Source organism: Ambystoma mexicanum, chromosome 6q, assembly GCF_040938575.1.
Source record: "Ambystoma mexicanum isolate Mex_15411 chromosome 6q, UKY_AmexF1_1, whole genome shotgun sequence".
In the NCBI taxonomy this organism is placed as follows: domain Eukaryota; kingdom Metazoa; phylum Chordata; class Amphibia; order Caudata; family Ambystomatidae; genus Ambystoma; species Ambystoma mexicanum.
Window position 1 is genome coordinate 37,429,635 of NC_090937.1, and position 17,954 is coordinate 37,447,588.

The window sequence follows — 17,954 nt, forward strand, 5'->3', positions numbered from 1 at the left end:
TAGACACCGCGTATGGAAATATGAGTGAAAACAGCCATATAGAGTTATTCACAACCATGATATAGAGAGCACCTCCAAACAAATATTAGAGTCCATATATTCTCATTGTCAAATAATCTGCAACAAATGTGCAAAGCTTTGCACACAAAATAACCCTAAATCGTGTAACTTCCCTTACTGGATGCTGCCGAAACATGTATCCCCTTCACAAACATGGGTTTTCCTCACTGAAAAACATGCCCTGTGCTGCTCTGGTCACATCAAAGGTATTTCATGTTCCTATTGACAGACAGCAAATCAATCATCAAATCCTAATTGTCCATGGGAAACAGTCTATTTATATCTAAAAATAAAATAATAGCTCCTGTGTTGTAAACTCCCACAACGCAGAAAATGACAGGACCACTGCTAATATTTTGTGACAGGCAATATTCTTTCAATAAAATATCATCACATTATAGTTAAGCCTCGTATTGTAATCTCATTACATCCTGAATGATCTCCAGCTTGGATTCTGACGCTCGCTCCCCCAGCCCCCACTCCGGGAAGAACTAAATCCACAGTAATCAGTGTTTTTGAGGATCGCTGAGAATCCGGGATGCGGTAGCTAAAATCTGGCCCTGGCCTCCAGCTTCTTCCACAGGCTGTCTCATAGTGTCAGAGTTGGAAACCTGACTCCACATTGGTTCCTTTTTTTCTTTTAGACCACCTTCTGGCTACTACACTAGGACACTTCTTTTTAGGAGGGTCCCATTGGACAGGTGGATGGCCTTTCGATTCAGCACTGGTACCTGTGTCCTGACGAATCTGAAAACTATTTCAGACTGTATTGTTGTAGGGGTGATCTGTGCAAGGCTGATGATTGCCTCAAATCCATCACAGATAAGCTGCAGAAGAAACTGTATTATCAGGACTTCTCACTTAATAAGATCCTACTGGCCCCTGACTCCTAATTCTCCTCCTTTATTCTTCTTGTGGAACCTTTGATGGCAGTCCATTTGTATCACTACAGTTACCAGAGCTTTCACCCACTGTTTTCAGAAAATTGAAATTCCTAAAAATATTATACATCTCTCTTTTTATATTCCCTGTAGGGGAATATTTCGATACGATACATTCAGGTCTGCCCATCGTCGGTAGTCCAAAGGCTAAGCTGTCCAGACTACTACTGCTTACTCTATATTGAAAAGGCCAAGAAACACCATATACAGCGCCTTCTCAAATGGGCTTGATGGCTACTGAACTGAGAACGATCTCATTTCAATGTCAACTGACTGGTGTACAAACGGGTTCATGGTCAAGCCCCTGCTTAGCTAACATTCATCAATTATAGCACCCCAGTCCCTCCCAAATTCTGCTTTACAACTATCAAGTGTGCCCACAAGCAGAGGCACACATGTATAGCTTACTTCCCTAGAGTTTCTGAAGATTGCCATCGGAACAATCGACAAGTGAATCCCCCATTTAAATCCTGATCAATCGATATTTTGAAGACCAATTTCTTCATCATAGTGTTCTATCCTCTTCTAACTTCTACCCCTTTTCAATGTGCCTCTTGCTGATGCACACTGAATTAGTCTTTTGAGCAGTGAGTTGTCTCTACACAAACACCACACATAAATATGGATTTATGGTGCGCACTTCGAAGATGATGTCAATGAAGCCACCCACTATCGCACCATTTGTAAGAGTGCACAATAGAACATATATTATAATGTTATATGCAGTTATGGGCCCAGTAATACATACAGTGTAGCCCTGAAGTCCCCTTATAATAGACATTGTTTAACTTATTATGTTTTGACAAGAAAATCTACATGAACGTAATTGAACTATTTATGTAAAATATCATTGTTTTGATGCACAAACATGTAACTGGCAAGCAAAAATTAGAGCAACATTCCTCTCAAAAAACCCAGTCGTGATCCAACTCTCGTTACTGTCTGAGACACTGGGATAGTCTACATGAAATTTGATAGAAAAGGTGTACAAAAACACCCAACAAATTTGAGAAAAGAGCATTCTTTGTTTCAATAACGGAATGCTCGCTTTGATGTCATGTGAGAGTTCAGAATCCAAATACAACAGCCAGACTTTCAACGTGCATTATATCATGAGGTTTTCTGGTCTTGCCCAAACTGGCACTTACTAAATTTGGACGCAACTTCTTGAGATGGATGGTATAGTGTGCACTGCTGGTACATGCAGACGTAGTTTGCAATCTTCGTTGTCAAATTCTTCAGTGTTCAGATGTCCTGTGAAAACGTTATTGTCTCCTGCAGGAAAACAAAGTTATTCCATTAAGGTATTGAACATTGTTTTGAATGAACGGTGGGGGTAATAATGTAGCAAATTTAGGTTGATATTGTTGTTTTGAAAATCACAGATTCGCCAGACTTCTACAAAATATCCAAGCATTATATAGCACAGTGCTCGCTGCTCACATCTCCTTGTAATCTGCTGTTACAGGTTTCAATCCCAGCAAGGCCAACTGAGCCTTTCATTTGTGTGGTATAACATTAATCAATCAAAAACCCCCAATATGTGGGCTATTATCAGTCTGCCCAACACTGGAGTTATATCTATTAGCGCACCAGCATTCTGTATAAAGTACGAATATTTTTTTATATTTGTGAAATGGCGTGGCAGCCATTTTATAAGTCAAAACAACTACAAGAGAAAATGGCTGATGTGAAAAAAAGGAAAAGGGAACTACTCTAATTCCCTTCTCGCATTCAATGACAGCTATTGGTATTTGGAAGGAAAAGGTTGGCAAGTGCAGCTGTTCAGGAGAAGGTGCCCTGACAGTAAGAGATTGTGTGCAGTATAAAAGCCTATTAACATAACATGACATAATTGGATTAAGCGAGGGGTTTGAGGAAAAGGTTGTGGGGGCACAGATGATGAGGGAATGTGACGAGGGTGGGGGCAACTGGAGGGCGGAGCCCTTTTAGGCAAGATTGTGGCACCCCACTGTTCGGAGGGCTCGGAAGATGGGCAATATCATGAGCCAATGTTCTAATTCCATGCTTCCGGATTGGCGGAGGGTCCATCAGACATCACCTCCTGGGTGCTAATTGCATAGACAATTTTCAATGTACAGGGCTTTGGCAAATGCACTATATAAATACCAAGTTATTCCATACAGTAACTTTTTATAGTGTTTTTGATGTTCATTTAAATGTTAATTTCAAAATATTGTAGGAATGCAAGATCATCCAATATAAACAGGGAATAAAACGGAGTCACCAGTTTCATACAATCCTTGAATAGTTGTGCTCGACAGCAAATGACATAACACACTAGTCAGAGCCCTTCCTTTTCTTTGTACATTAACCTTTATCTTAAATATTCCGCTTTTGTTTTTCTCAAGAACATTCTGTTCTCTTCCACTGTCCAATACGATGATCCTCTTGTCCTTTCCAACTTTCGATCAATTCATGGATACGCAGTTGCTAGATCTAACTCTGCTTGCCTCTTTTCTTCACATGTATCTCAGAATGCATTTCTTGTGATGTAGAATGCCTTGTTGCCATGTCGTTTGTAGTTAATCCTTACATAAATAACTTTGGGATTTATATTTTCTAGCCACTGCTTGCATATTGGTGCTCTGAGTACATACTAGCAATAAATCTGCTATTTATCCATTTTTGGAAATTATTAATCAGATTATAGTGGTAAAACTACCTATTTGTAACCTGTCAGGAGTATAATTGCCACCAACACAACTTAAAATTTGGGGTTAATTACGAGTTGGACGGTGTCCCAGCGGTAAATCTGCCAGAATACTGCCCAACGCAATTACTGTTATTGCCACTTGGTCCGGCGGTATTACTGCTGGATTACAAGTGGCAGTGGCAGTGTAAACCCCCATTTGTTTGGAGTCTATTGGACTGAATGGGGCTTTTTCGTGGCAATAACTCCAGTGGTAATTCCGGCATGGTATTTGTGCTGAAAATGGGCAGAAAGTCAGCAGAATTACCACCAGCTCAGAGATGGAGGTGAATCCTCCAACTTTCCGTTGGGCGGTGCGGTCATTCACCGGTAACACTATTACCACTGCATTTTTACTGCACCGCCAAATTTTACTGCACCACAACCGTGTTGTATTTAAAATTGCTTTGAGAATCCCGGGCTACCAGGGGCCGAGGGAAGCCTGGGAGACTCAAAGCAAAAGCCACTGCAATCATAAATACAACCTTGTTGTATTTTTAATTGCAGCACCTTTTCTTGTGGGCGAGTCCAGGCAATTATGAATACTTTGCCGGCATCCGGCAGAGTATTCATAATTGCTGTGACTTTCTTTTTTAGTTTCCCGAGCATGGGAAAGTAGAAAAGAAAGTCACAGAAATTATGAATTCTCTGCCGGAAGCCGGCAAAGAATTTATAATTCCTCTGCCTTTCATTTTATGTTTTCTGTGCTTCCCTAGGTTTGGGGCGCACAGAAAATGTAAAATGTAAGTGACGGCAACCTCCTCTCCGTGTTAAGCTCTGCTCTGGCTGCACTAAGCAAAAGCTCCCAGTAGGGGGCTTTTGCTGCTTGATTATTGCCGCCAGAGCCAAGCTTAACATTCACAGAGGAGGCTGCTTCAAATCACAAAATGGATGCCCCCATGTAAACACTTCGAGCCTCATTTGCTCAAAATTTTACATAGGAACTTTGGGACAATAACATTTTTGAGTGCACTTCCCCTTTAAGATGGGGCCTCATTACGACCCTGGCGCTAAGGGATTACCGCTACCGGTAAGGGTACCGGTACCGGTAATCCCTTCGCGCCTGATTACGAGGTCCCTTTGCGGGTTCCCACTTTAACGGCTGGTTTTACCAGCCGTTAAGGAATGGACCCGCAAAGGGACCTTGGTGCTAATTACGGTACCGCAGTTTGCAGTACCGTAATTACCGCCTTCCCCATTCCCATTATGCCCTATAGGGCAAAAATGGGAATTGGGAAGGGCCATGGTGAAATGGGGAAGTACCGCCCCGACAACCTTGGAATGGGGTGGTACTTCCCCATTTCACCATGGCAGACTCGTTACAATACCGGCAGCAACCATGGTGCTAATAGCGCCATGGTTTAGCACCGGTGTTGTAATGAGGGCCCATGTCTTCTAATCCACAGATGATTATCAAGCCCGCTGACAAGGGTGGCAGCGTTGTGGTTTTTCATACCAGACAATATAATAACATTGTTATGGAACTCATAAATGACATCAAGAGCTATACCACCTTGAGCAAAGATCCTACCCCTGAGATCAGGCAGGAGATCTTGGAAATCACACAATATGGGGTGGATAGGCAATGGATTACCGCAGATGAATTTGCATTTTTAAATTATTCAGAACTCTGTACTCCCACGTTCTATGCCATCCCCATAATTCACAAGAATGCTTAATCCCCTCCTGGGTGCCTGACTGTGGTTGGCTGTGCATCTAGCCTAGAGCCCATTTACAAGTTTCAGGATATATATATATACATCCTTTAAGCCAAAAGACCCAATCATGAAGACACGTGTGTAACAAATGTAAGGCAAGACAATTTAATGTAGTGCCAGCTCCACATCTAACACCTGATTGGCAAACATCCAGGCAGATTTGGTTATAGGTCAAAGTATCGAATCAAAAGGATCGAATGACAAAAGGCTCGAGTGTCATGCTTGCGCCATGGGCGCATACATTGGCGATCAATATGGACCTTATTTTCCATTTGCGAGACTTTGGTGCTTTTCTATTTTTCCCAACAAACTACACTTACCACAATGCACTTGGCTATAACCATCTATTCCTGGCCATTTCTATTCGTCATCTTCGGAACTACAAACCCCAGAAGCCCTAGGGATTTGCTCTGCTTCCACCAGCTCAGGAACAGAGAGGGAGGAGGCCGATTGTTTGCAGGTGTGCTGATCCAGGTGCGACCAATTAGCCTGCCTCTCTGCTGGGCTGGGCGGTATAAAAGCTGCTGCCTGCAGGGGCTCAGTCTCTTGCATTAAGAGTCCTTCCGGCACTTTTTTGCTTCGAGCTACGGATCTTTGTATGCGGTTCCTTCTTACTCTGGTTTTGGATCCATTGCCCTGCCGGGCTCTCTGCTTTGCAGCCGATCATGCTCTGCTGCTTTCCAGCCTCCTCCAGTGCCCTGCCGGGCTCTCTACATTGCAGCCGATCACGCTCTGCTGCTTTCCAGCCTCCTCCAGTGCCCTGCCGGGCTCTCTACATTGCAGGCGATCACGCTCTGGTGCTTTCCAGCCTCCGCCTTTGCCCCTCCGGGCTTCTGCCTGGCAGCCGATCATGTTCAGCTGCTACCTTCTGCCATTGTCTTCCAGGCTTCTGCCTTGCAGCCGATCACGCTCCGCTGCCTTCAACCTACAGCCTTCGTCCGCTGGACTTCCAACCTAGCAGCCCTCTACAGTCCTCTGCAGCCTGCTACTGTCATCGACCCTGCTCCTCTGAGCTTACTGCTTGCTGCCCGGTCCTTCTGGCTCCTTGCCACGCAGCCTGCTTCTCTCCGCTGCCAACAGCCCTTATACTCGGGGCTTCCTACCTTGCAGCCGATCACGCTCCGCTGCTTGCTACCTACCTTTGTCTGCTGGGTTCTCAGCCTAGCAGCCCTCTACAGTCCTCTGCAGCCTTCTACGGTCAGCGGCCCTGGCCCCCAGGGCTCACTCCTTGCTGCCGGCCCTTCTGGGCTCCTTGCAGTGCAGCCTGCTTTACTCCACTGCCCTAAGCCCTTTCCCTCCGGGCTCCCTACCTTACAGCCCTGCTCCTCTGAGCTCTCAACCTTGTTCTCTACCGTCCTCTGCTTTCCAATCCTGTTATACAACTTTCCCTTCATTTCCTTCTGCTAGTTTGCTATCAACTTCCTTTTCCTGGGTTTGTCTGTTAGTATCTTCTCTTGTACTGTTTGTAGACCCTTTCGTACAGAGCTTGTCTGTTGGTTTCCGTCAGGAAACCTCTGCCCCTTCCCTTGTCTCGTTTCTACGTTACAGACACCCATAACTCTTATTCCTAGCCATGAGCAAACAGCGTGGGCCTCTGTTATAGCAAACTGTGCAGAAGGCTAGAGTTTTTCCTAAGGTCCGTGGAATACTCTTTTCCCATATCTGCATACACCCCTAGAGGGAATCCATTCTGTTGTACCTTATTCCTTGCTACACTTGTCTACTCTTCGTTCTCATTGCTTTCAGCTGTGTGTGTACTTATCTGTTCAACTTACTTCTGCACAACTACCCCAAACCCTTCCTAGGTGTCATCCCGTGACATCGAGTCAAAAGGACCGAAAACAAAAGGTTCGAAATTATTTTTGTTTTTAAAAAAAAAAAAATTGTTTTCGATCCTATTGACTCTCACCTATTGCATTCAAACCTTTTGTATTCGATCCTTTGACTGGACACCGAAGATTTTACTCAAGGAGTCCAGAAGAGATACCGGTCGATAGTTGCTAGGAATCATTCTGTCACCACGTTTGTAGATCAGTGCAATCAAAGCACCATTCCAAGACGTTGGCAAGGAATTCAATGACAGAATGTTATTAAATAGACCCCACAAAATCGCAGTCCACAGTTGTACATTAGATTTAAGTGTGGAATTCACCAAGCTATCAGGGCAGGGGCATTAGATATTTTAATTTTAATAATGCACTGTTGTATAGAAATGAAGTCTATCTGAAGACAGTCTGACCATATCTGAGTACTATTCATTCTCACATACTTAGCCTCAACCAACCAGTAGATCTTAGAGAAATGATCCTCCCAAACATTTGCCTGAATTGGTTCAAGTTGAAGACATGTTTGCATTTCAGGGGCCTTAATAAGTTACCAAAATGAGCGCATGTCTCGATTGGAGACACTTTTAAGCATTGCTTCCGCATCTGCTGTCTGCTTAAAGGCCCAATGGCCCTTATCTTTGGTTCAAGGAATGTAATACTCTTTTATAGTTTGGATCATTTCTCTTTAAGCTTCTATTCTGATTTTGGAATTTGCAGATTTTCACCGCAACCATATTGTCAAATGTGTGTTTATATAGACCGTTCTTTAAAGACAGCTCACACAATATTTTAGTAATCACATTCTTCAACAGTCTTTGAACTACTTGGTCATAATAAAGAGGACACATAAGTAAATATTTCTGTGTAGAGTCACAAATAAGGATTGCATGATTAACAAATCTAGCGATTGATGGTCTCCAAGTTAAGACATGATTTCTTGGGAAGACTTCCAGTAGCATACACAAGAGTTTCTCAACAGAACATTGTGCCTCTATAAGCACATCTAATGACAACAAACAATGGTTGCTTGATAGGCAATCCAGCACCTCAAAGTTAAAGCAGAAAAAATGTAAGTCTTTTGATAAATAAATATAGTCTGAGGATGAATTAGAACACACATTAGACCTTGTAAATGTTGGTGGTACATCCCCACCCATGTTACCATTCACAAGTGCCAGATCCCATGACCTAATTTGTTCCCTGAATTAGCCCCCTTACCCTTGCTGTTAATAGAGTATTTGCTCGATCACTATGTAAATAGTAACTGGGGTCGAGGCATTCGCTGTTAAAATCCACAAGTATAATTATTATACTATAGCAATCCTCGACCGTTTCCCTTAATAATAAATCTGAAAGGGTCCCCAAAAACAGTGCAGGATTCGCAAATTTTGGGTTGAAATATAAATTAAGCAGAAGCATGGCAAAAAGGAGCTGCTATCAATCTATGCTAATTTAACCATCTATAGATCATCCCTATATTTTTGTAATTGAGACATTGTATAACCCAAGTATTTTTTTAATACACTCAACAAACCTCCATACGGTTGACCTCTAACATCTTGCCTTGCTTCTTGTCTTGCTTCAATCGAGCAGTAAGTGAAACCATCCAGCAACGGAGGATCCCCCAGCCAAGTTTCTTCCAAGAAAATTAATGAATAACGGTTAATAGATTAAAACCTTGATGTCAAATTTGCGTGGCCTCGACAGTTACTAGAGTCCAAGGACAAACACTGTTTTCAACACTGATGCTCCCTCGAAGAACACCTTTTGAGCAGTGAATTAAGAATCAGTGGCCAATCATACATCATATATGCCATCCTGCTAAACCGGCTCCGTGATAACCTGCGTATCAGTGATCAGGCTGTGGCCTGGCTGACTTCATTCCCCTCTGACTGACCCTCCCAGGTCCAACTTGGGTCCTTCCTCTCCTCTATCTCTTTCTCCACCTGTGGTGTTCCCCATGGGTCAAACCTTTCTCCCTGGTTGTTCAACCAATACCTGGCACCTCTCGCCCACCACCTTGCTGCCCTCTGCTCCAACTTCCAGTGTTATGCGGATGGCACCCAGCTCGCCTTCAGGCACCCCTCTGCTGCCTCTTCTCTTTCTCTCATCCCAGACTGCCTATCTGCAATCCAAGAGTGGTGTGCCGCCAATGGTCTCTGCCTGAATGCAAGTAGGATAGAGATACTCCTCATCACCACACCTGCACCCCTTTTTTCTGCCACTCTCTGGCCAGCCTCCCTTGGCCCTCTCCCTGTTCCCACCTGTGAAGCTAAGAACCTCGGATGATCTTCAACTCCACACTCTCCTTCTCTCCTCACATTTCCAACGTCTCTAAGAAGTCAAATTACCAAATGCACCTCCTCAGAAGTATTCATCCTTTGCTCTCCCTTCCCCTGAAGCTCATTGTCTCCAGGGCTCTGGTTACCTCCAGGCTTGACTACTGTAACAGCCTCTTTTTAAATCTACTTGCCTCTACTCTCCATCCTCTGCAACTCATCCAGAACAGGACTGCAAGACTTGTCCTTGGCCTCACGCCCAGGGATCGTACCTTTCCAGCACTGAAATCTCTCCATTGGCTCAGAGTGGCTGCAAGGATCAAATTCAAGACCCCATGCATCATCCACAAGGCCTTCTGGAGCCTTGGACCAAAATATCTCCAGCTCTCTCTTCAGAAATATCTTCCTTCTCCAGCTCTTCGCTCCTCCACCTCCAACTCCCTGAGGGTCAGTCGCTTTTCTAAGCAACAGGTTGGTGGCAGATCTCTCTCTTTGGCCGGCACCTCCCTCTGGAACAGCCTCCCTGCCACTAAAAAACATGAGCAGAACCATCTCCAGTTCTGGTAGCAGCTCAAGACTTTCCTCTTTGATTCTGCCTTCTATCTTCCACTCCCCTGCCGATCTCCCATCTGATACTGCACTGGTTACCTGGCTAGCCTCTGAACCACGGACTCAGGCCCCTGCCCTCGCAGTTGCGCACCTGCACTGCCTCTGGCAACCCTTCACTTAGGACTGTATCTGCAACCCTACAGTCCCCCTAATTGCACTTATCCAACACCTGTTGTCCGTACTTAACCCCTGAACTGCCACCTCCTGACCGCACTTATTTTTCTATGTCTTGATCCTATGTCTCACACTTCTCCTCCTCCCCTTGCACTTTTCTGCTTCTCTCTCCCCTGCACTTGCACGTTCTCAATGTCACTTGGTCTAGTAAGATTGTTGTCTTGTCCCCCTTTAATCCCCTTCCTTGCCTCGTGGCGCCTTGAAACAATTGTGTATAGGCGCGCTATAAATAAAATATCATATCATACATCAGACCTTTGTTAGAAGTGATGGGCTTTGATTGTTCACTGGCTCACTGATTCACCAGTATTAGCACTTATAATCCTAGGGTGCCTTTGTGTTGAATCAGAGGATGAGAATGGTGGCCTACCCAAAATGGATCTGGCAATGAAAGGTTATATATTTACAGAACACATTGCATCATAATAAAAAGTCAGCAGAACTTCGGTTTCCACTAAGATTACATTTCTGATCACGCAGGAATTAAAATAAAGTTTTACCAAATCTAATCTATGCTCGAGGATAAATTCCACTTGTGCTTTATCCTTAGTTGTAATAAAGCGGAAATTTGGTATTTCTGAGAATAGTGATAGAATCTGATGTTGGTTCAATGGAAAAGCCTCACCATCTACAAGGATGCGCTCCAAATATATAATATGATCTCCCGCAAATACAGTATCTATTGGGCGAGCTGGCAAGCTCTCTTTCGGATGCCCAGTCTGAGCCTGCCCTACTGATGAATTGCTCTCCCTAACTTTCAGGGAGGGCTGCAGGGACAAAGTCGTTGTCATTTTTTACCAGCTTCCTTGTTGCCCCCCCCCCCTATTCCAGTATCATTATCCATGTGGCTAAGTTGAGTTTCAGCTTGCAGGCTAATACCTGACTTGCCAGCAAGGGCCTCAGGCACTGGCTGGGGAAGAGAGCGTGGAAGAAAAATCAGCACCAATGGTTTCCTACCTCTCAACTCACACGCTTTTAGTGGGTATAACCCGTCACTTTGGCAGCTCTCTAACACGCCAAGCTCCCTACACGCTCATAGGAATCAATGTGCTTTCACCCACTAAATATAAAATCGTGCGTTTTCACCCGCCCAAGGGCCATGAAAGGTTGAGAGCTATGTGGTTTTAAGGCCCGTGGAATTTGAACACGTTCCTTCCACCTCGGGGCAGTGACAATGGCAACAGATGGAATGGGGGATGTAATCATTTCCAGCGGTTCCTGCTCGTAGATTGTATCTGAATAAACTGAATGATCACTCAATTCAATTCCTCTGAAATTTCAGGAATCGGCTTCAGAAAGAACTTGATGGAACCCTTGCTTATAGGTGCAGGATTGTTCATAGTTTTACTTTTAACCTTTTAACTTTTTTCCATCCTAGGAGGGGACTGCAAAGCTCCTGCCTGCTTTTTTAAGGTTGAGGGTGCCTGATTATGTTCAGACCTGCAGTATTGGTTCTGGTTAATTTTCTTTTCTTGCAGCAAGAGTTCTCAAAAATTTCTGTGAACTTTGCCGTGTGCGCTTTGGCAAACTTTGTATATATATATATTTTGATTTCATTACTAGATTTTATCTTTAGCCGAGAGTTGTATGAATACTTTTGTCATGCATTTGTAAGACTCACACGAGACACTTGCTTTCCCGCGACAGCCAGCCTCTACTTGTGTGTCCTGAATCATAAAACGCGAGTCTCTTTGTAGGTGATTTAAAAAAAATGTATTTATTGGTCATTTGTTATGCACACTATACTGCAGAATTGTGTTTCACTGCGCATCAAGATAGGGTGGGGGAGAAGGGATAAAAATAACCAAAACATTTTTTTAAAGGTCCTGAAACATTCGGAATGTGCAAGTGCTGCTGAGTTAACACAGAAGAGAAGAGGAGGCTGGGGGGAGGGTAAGGTGGAAGGAAAAAGGACAAAACAATAGCGTTCTGACTAGGTCATAAAACGATTCGGAATATCAAAGTGCTTAAACAAAAAAGATATGTGATCGGTGAGAGGTACAACAGAAAAACAAATTAAGTGCAGGAACAAGTAGGTGAACTGCATGATGAGCAAAAACAGTCATGCAATTGAGTAGAGGCAGGTAAGAGAGTTTGTAGCCTGGAAAAGCTACGCCACAGAGACTGAGGGGCTTCACCGGGAAGGCAGAGAAGTAATTAATGCAAATTGGATTATGCAAGTGCTGAGCATGCACAAAAAGGGCGGAAAGGAGGAGGAGGTGTACAAAATGAGGCAGAGGAATGCAACAATGAGGGAGGAGAAAGACTTTACAATTAGTACATGGGCACAGTTAGGAGCAAAGGAAAGGTATGCTTCAAAAAGGGGGTGCAGAAATGGAAAAGCCTCAACACATGAGGAGGAGGCAACATCAAATATGCAGGTAAGGAAATGAGTCAGTAAGGAAGTTCTCACCCTGCAATGCAAGGGACTAGAACAGATAAAGCACAGGTAAGAAAAAGCAACAGAGCACAAGTAAATCCAATGATGTGGTAGATAGGGTGCAGTACACAGCAAGGCTGCAAGAGAGTCACATTGTAATTGCCGGAAGGTAGAGTTCGGTGCACAGCCTGGGCCGTGATAAAGTAAGTCAGTCCAGATGGCAAAGGAAGGTAAAGTTCGGTGCGCAGCATGAACCGCGATAAAGTAAGTCAATCCAGATGGCAAGGAAGGTGGAATTCAGTGCACATCGTGTGCCGTGATGCAGCAGAAAGTTAGATAGAAAGTAGGAGATGAACTTTGTCATTCACAGTGAATTAAGAAAGTAGGCATCAGTCTCCTCCTGTACTCCATTGAAGTACAGGAGGGACCTGATGCTCACCACATGATATTGCTAGAATGAAGTCACAAGACCAGACAAGGGCCTTAAAAACGTGCCTTATAAGGTGCTTAGAAGGTTGATTTCTCTTTTGTGTAGCCTCCATCCAATCAGACGCCTGCAGGAGCTGCCATAGAGCAGCCAGGAGACAGAAGAGTGTTGCAGGGAGGCCGGCTTAGTGTCAGGAGTCAGCATGCGGCCATCTTGAAGAGGAGCAGAGGCTCCACAGTGAACAAAGAAAGTAGGCTTCAGCCTTCTCCTGTACTCCAGCAAGGTACAGGAGGGTCCTGATGCTCACCACGAGATGTTGCTAGAATTAATTTACAAGTCCAGACAAGGGCCATAAAAGTGGCCTTTAGATGGTGGGGAATCACCATATCCACTTAAGGCATGATTCCCCATCCCCTATATCTCCTAACATATTTGACTTTGAAGGTAGTAAACCCATCTGCTCCCGTGAAGGTGGCATTGAAGAGGGCATTGGCGTCATAGGGACAGGGATAGTTTTTTTTGCATAGATTGTTTAATGAAACCAAAGATGAATCCTTCCAAAAATGCTAATTTAGCAGCCATTGAATTAAGAGTAACTCACTGTTACTGAAATTCCACTGATATACACTCATAGGATTTTGCTGTCAAATGAGACAATATAAAATGTAGGCATGTAAAGCAGTGCCCGGTGTGTGTTAGCGGCTTCATTTAAAAACATCCCCAAAGAGGATCTTATAAAAGCATCCAGTGGGGAATCTGGTAGAGGTAGAAGTGAGAGATGATCCTCAAAATAATCAGATTTCAGCAAAACTGTCACAAACAAGGACTGAGAGCATGAAAGAGCTCTTGTTGCACCGTCAGAAATGCTTCTTCAACGTCTTTTTCCAAATCCTGAAGATTACGCTCCCAGTTGCTTCCACTGCATATAAAAAAGAGGTGTCCATAGTAGATAGTGGGGGGCAGAAATATTTTCCTTTGAAATCAAATTTATATTTTCAGGAGCAGGACCCACTTTTCCCCTTGCGTTCTGCATATGAGGTGCTTTTAAGCGTGTCTGTTTCTGCGGAACCAGTCTGGCGCTGTGCCCCTGATTTGCCTTCCAGGGAATAGCAACTCATTTAGCAGGAAACAGTCTTTAATAATTGCGCCTTTTCAAAGTCGTGCTTTGCTGTTCAAGAGATAACAAATTCCCCCAGCAAAGTTCTAACTGTACTGCCTGTGCAACTAGATTAACAGACCCTGCCCCACTAATGATATTACTTGATAAGCAGTCTATACAATAGAGGGAGAACCGCTTTCAATATCCTTATCAATTCCTACCACTCCACCATTTCCACAGCTGACCACAGCAGACCACTTCTTCCTCCACTTCCCCGCGGATTTGGGGCTTTTAAACAAAATCCAGGTCTGATGCTCACATATGCAAGCCCAGCTCCAGAGATTAGCACTGCAGAAAGACTTCCAGGCAACAGGCAGACCACCTCTCCCTCCACTTCCACACCACCCTGCGTGCAGATTTAGGGTTTTTTTATCAAAATCCAGGTGTGATGCTCACATATGCAAGCCCAGCTCCAGAGATTAGCACTGCAGAAAGACTTACAGGCAACAAGCAGACCACCTCTGCCTCCACTTCCACACCACCCTGCGTGCAGATTTAGGGCTTTTAATCAAAATCCAGGTGTGATGCTCACAAGCCCAGATCCAGAGATTAACACTGCAGAAAGACTTACAGGCAACAAGCAGACCACCTACTCTACCCTCTACTTCCACACCACCCTGCGTGCAGATTTAGGGCTTTTAATCAAAATCCAGGTGTGATGCTCACATTTGCAAGCCCAGCTCCAGAGATTAGCACTGCAGAAAGACTTCCAGGCAACAGGCAGACCACCTCTGCCTCCACTTCCACACCACCCTGCGGGCAGATTTAGGGCGTTTAATGAAAATCCAGATGTGATGCTCACATATGCAAGCCCAGCTCCAGAGATTAGCACTGCAGAAAGACTTCCAGGCAACAGGCAGACCACCTCTGCCTCCACGTCCACACCGCCATGCGTGCAGATTTAGGGCTTTAAATCAAATTCCAGGTGTGATGCTCACATATGCAAGCCCAGCTGCAGAGATTAGCACTGCAGAAAGACTTCCAGGCAACAGGCAGACCACCTCTGCCTCAACTTCCACACCACCCTGCGTGCAGAATTAGGGCTTTTAATCAGAATCCAGGTGTGATGCTCACATATGCAAGCCCAGCACCAGAGATTAGCAATGTAGAAAGACTTCCAGGCAACAGGCACACCACCTCTGCCTCCACTTCCACACCACCCTGCGTGCAGATTTAGGGCTTTTAATCAAAATCCAGGTGTGATGCTCACATATGCAAGCCCAGCTCCAGAGATTAGCACTGTAGAAAGACTTCCAGGCAACATGCAGACCACCTCTGCCTCCACTTCCACACCACCCTGCGTGCAGATTTAGGGCTTTTAATCAGAATCCAGGTGTGATGCTCACATATGCAAGCCCAGCTCCAGAGATTAGCACTGTAGAAAGACTTCCAGGCAACAGGCAGACCACCTCTGCCTCCACTTCCACACCACCCTGCGTGCAGATTTAGGGCTTTTAATCAAAATCCAGGTGTGATGCTCACATATGCAAGCCCAGCTCCAGAGATTAGCACTGCAGAAAGACTTCCAGGCAACAGGCAGACCACCTCTGCCTCCACTTCCACACCACCATGCGTGCAGATTTAGGGCTTTTAATCAAAGTCCAGGTGTGATGCTCACATATGCAAGCCCAGCTCCAGAGATTAGCACTGTAGAAAGACTTCCAAGGCAACAGGCAGACCACCCCTGCCTCCACTTCCACACCACCCTGCGTGCAGAGTTAGGGCTTTTAATCAAAATCGAGGTGTGATGCTCACATATGCAAGCCCAGCTCCAGAGATTAGCACTGTAGAAAGACTTCCAGGCAACAGGCAGACCACCCCTGCCTCCACTTCCACACCACCCTGCGTGCAGATTTAGGGCTTTTAATCAGAATCCAGGTGTCATGCTCACATATGCAAGCCCAGCTCCAGAGATTAGCACTGTAGAAAGACTTCCAGGCAACAGGCAAACCACCTCTGCCTCCACTTCTGCTCCACTGGCCACATATTTAGACTCAGAGAGGGCAGCTCATCCCACACATCATTGTGCCTACAGCTATTTGCTCAAAAATACCGACCAGCTGTAGGTTTGGCTCGTAATGTTGTAACTACTCTTTCGTCCTGTACGCCATCTCAGACTACACGCTACCAGAAGCCCAAGTTAGTGCAGCAATGAGCTACCGAATGGCATTCAGTGCTTTCATTGCTACATTGCCACACTGTGGCAGATTAGTCTTGTTGCAAACCGTCTAGTAATATAACATCAGTTCACTGCTAAGCATTGAGGGCATTGGACTACTGTATTACCGGGTTGGCAAGTAGGTTTTACATGAACAAAGGAGGGTGATGGGGTTGAGTGGGAGGAAGTGAAACAGGAGCTTGATTAATGAAGAAGATGCTCAAAGTCTTAAATCAGTATTCCTGAACTCTTCTGGACATTGTCAAAGCTACGGTGGGTTTAAAGGATGTGTAAAAAAACACTTCTACCCTTCTGCCTTCTTCAGGGACACAGCATTTCTAATGACAACATGTTCATAGTGCACAGTAAACTTTGATCTTTTTTAAGTAATGTGTTATATATGTGTTTTTTAAGTAGTTAATTCCTGAATAGGTATATCGTGTTAATGTGCTTGTGTGGGGTAGGTCCCAGAAATTTAGAAGAGAAGTCTTGACTGTCATCATCGACTGTGCAGGTGTGATTTCAGGTACGGTTATTTTCTTAGAGATGCGTTCATTGGGCAGTGTTTGCTCACCTATGAACACTCAGTTCCCTTTATGTCTGGTTAAGAGTGATGTTATTCCTTATCACACCTCGAGACAGAAGGTGTACTCACACAGACATGTGTGCTTTAGGACTTCACATCATGTTCGGGCATTACAAATGGGAGTCACATTTGAAACATATAGACGCAAACTCAAAGAGAACGCGTCTGTCTAGTCAGTGTACCCTTCACTTATCATGCTATGAAGCAGTTCAGCAGGTGCTGTCGATACGTTGCACGGTGCAGAAGAGCTCACTGAGACCCCACAGAGTAACCCCAGCATACTGCGCTACTACCAGACTAGCACAGGTCTGTCACTTGGTTCACAGTAGCCACAGGCATTGTTTGCGGGTAAGCCACTATCTGAATTGTGGAAAGGGCCATGCACTTTGAAGACAATGTGGCATGTTTGCCCACTATGACTGATGGCATTCTTCAGTGAATTCCAATACACCTTCAGTTGCATTAATAGATATGAACAATCTCTACACACTGCCGCCATTTGCATTTACCCATTTGCAACCACCACTGTGTCTCTGCTTCAATACGCAGGTGTCCTGCAGTTAGTTGTGGTAGCCTATTACAGGATTACGAAAGTGCGTCTGCACCGTAGAAAAGGATATGATTGTTGCTGAAATCGGCGGATAGATTCCACCTAAAAATGTTTAACAACTTAGCATGACAGAATGCCACCCTGCAAAGGGTACTCGGGAGTTTGCAGAAGGGAAGGCTAAAATAAATATTGAGTTGCAGATGTCAACATAATAGTAATCGCAGATGAGGTGGATAGTTTACAGTAGTTGGTGCTGGGGTAAGAACCCCACACCCATTGTGATTTGGTTAGGGGCTAAAGGAAGTTCACTGTCGCATTTTGCCACCTGCCACCAAGATAGGAGACCATCTGGGAAGAAAGAGGACGAAACACTA

General features: G+C 44.7%; 1 protein-coding gene across 15 annotated transcripts in view; it reads right to left on the minus strand.

The window, feature by feature from the left end:
* The window catches only part of MAPK10 (mitogen-activated protein kinase 10), a 928,972-nt gene that overhangs the window by 751,646 nt on the left and 159,372 nt on the right, over positions 1–17,954 (minus strand). For all 15 annotated transcript variants that reach the window (XM_069630429.1, XM_069630427.1, XM_069630418.1 and 12 more), the window contains exon 2: positions 2,150–2,276. The gene's annotated coding sequence lies outside the window, so the exon portion shown is untranslated. The remainder of the gene's footprint in view (positions 1–2,149; positions 2,277–17,954) is intronic.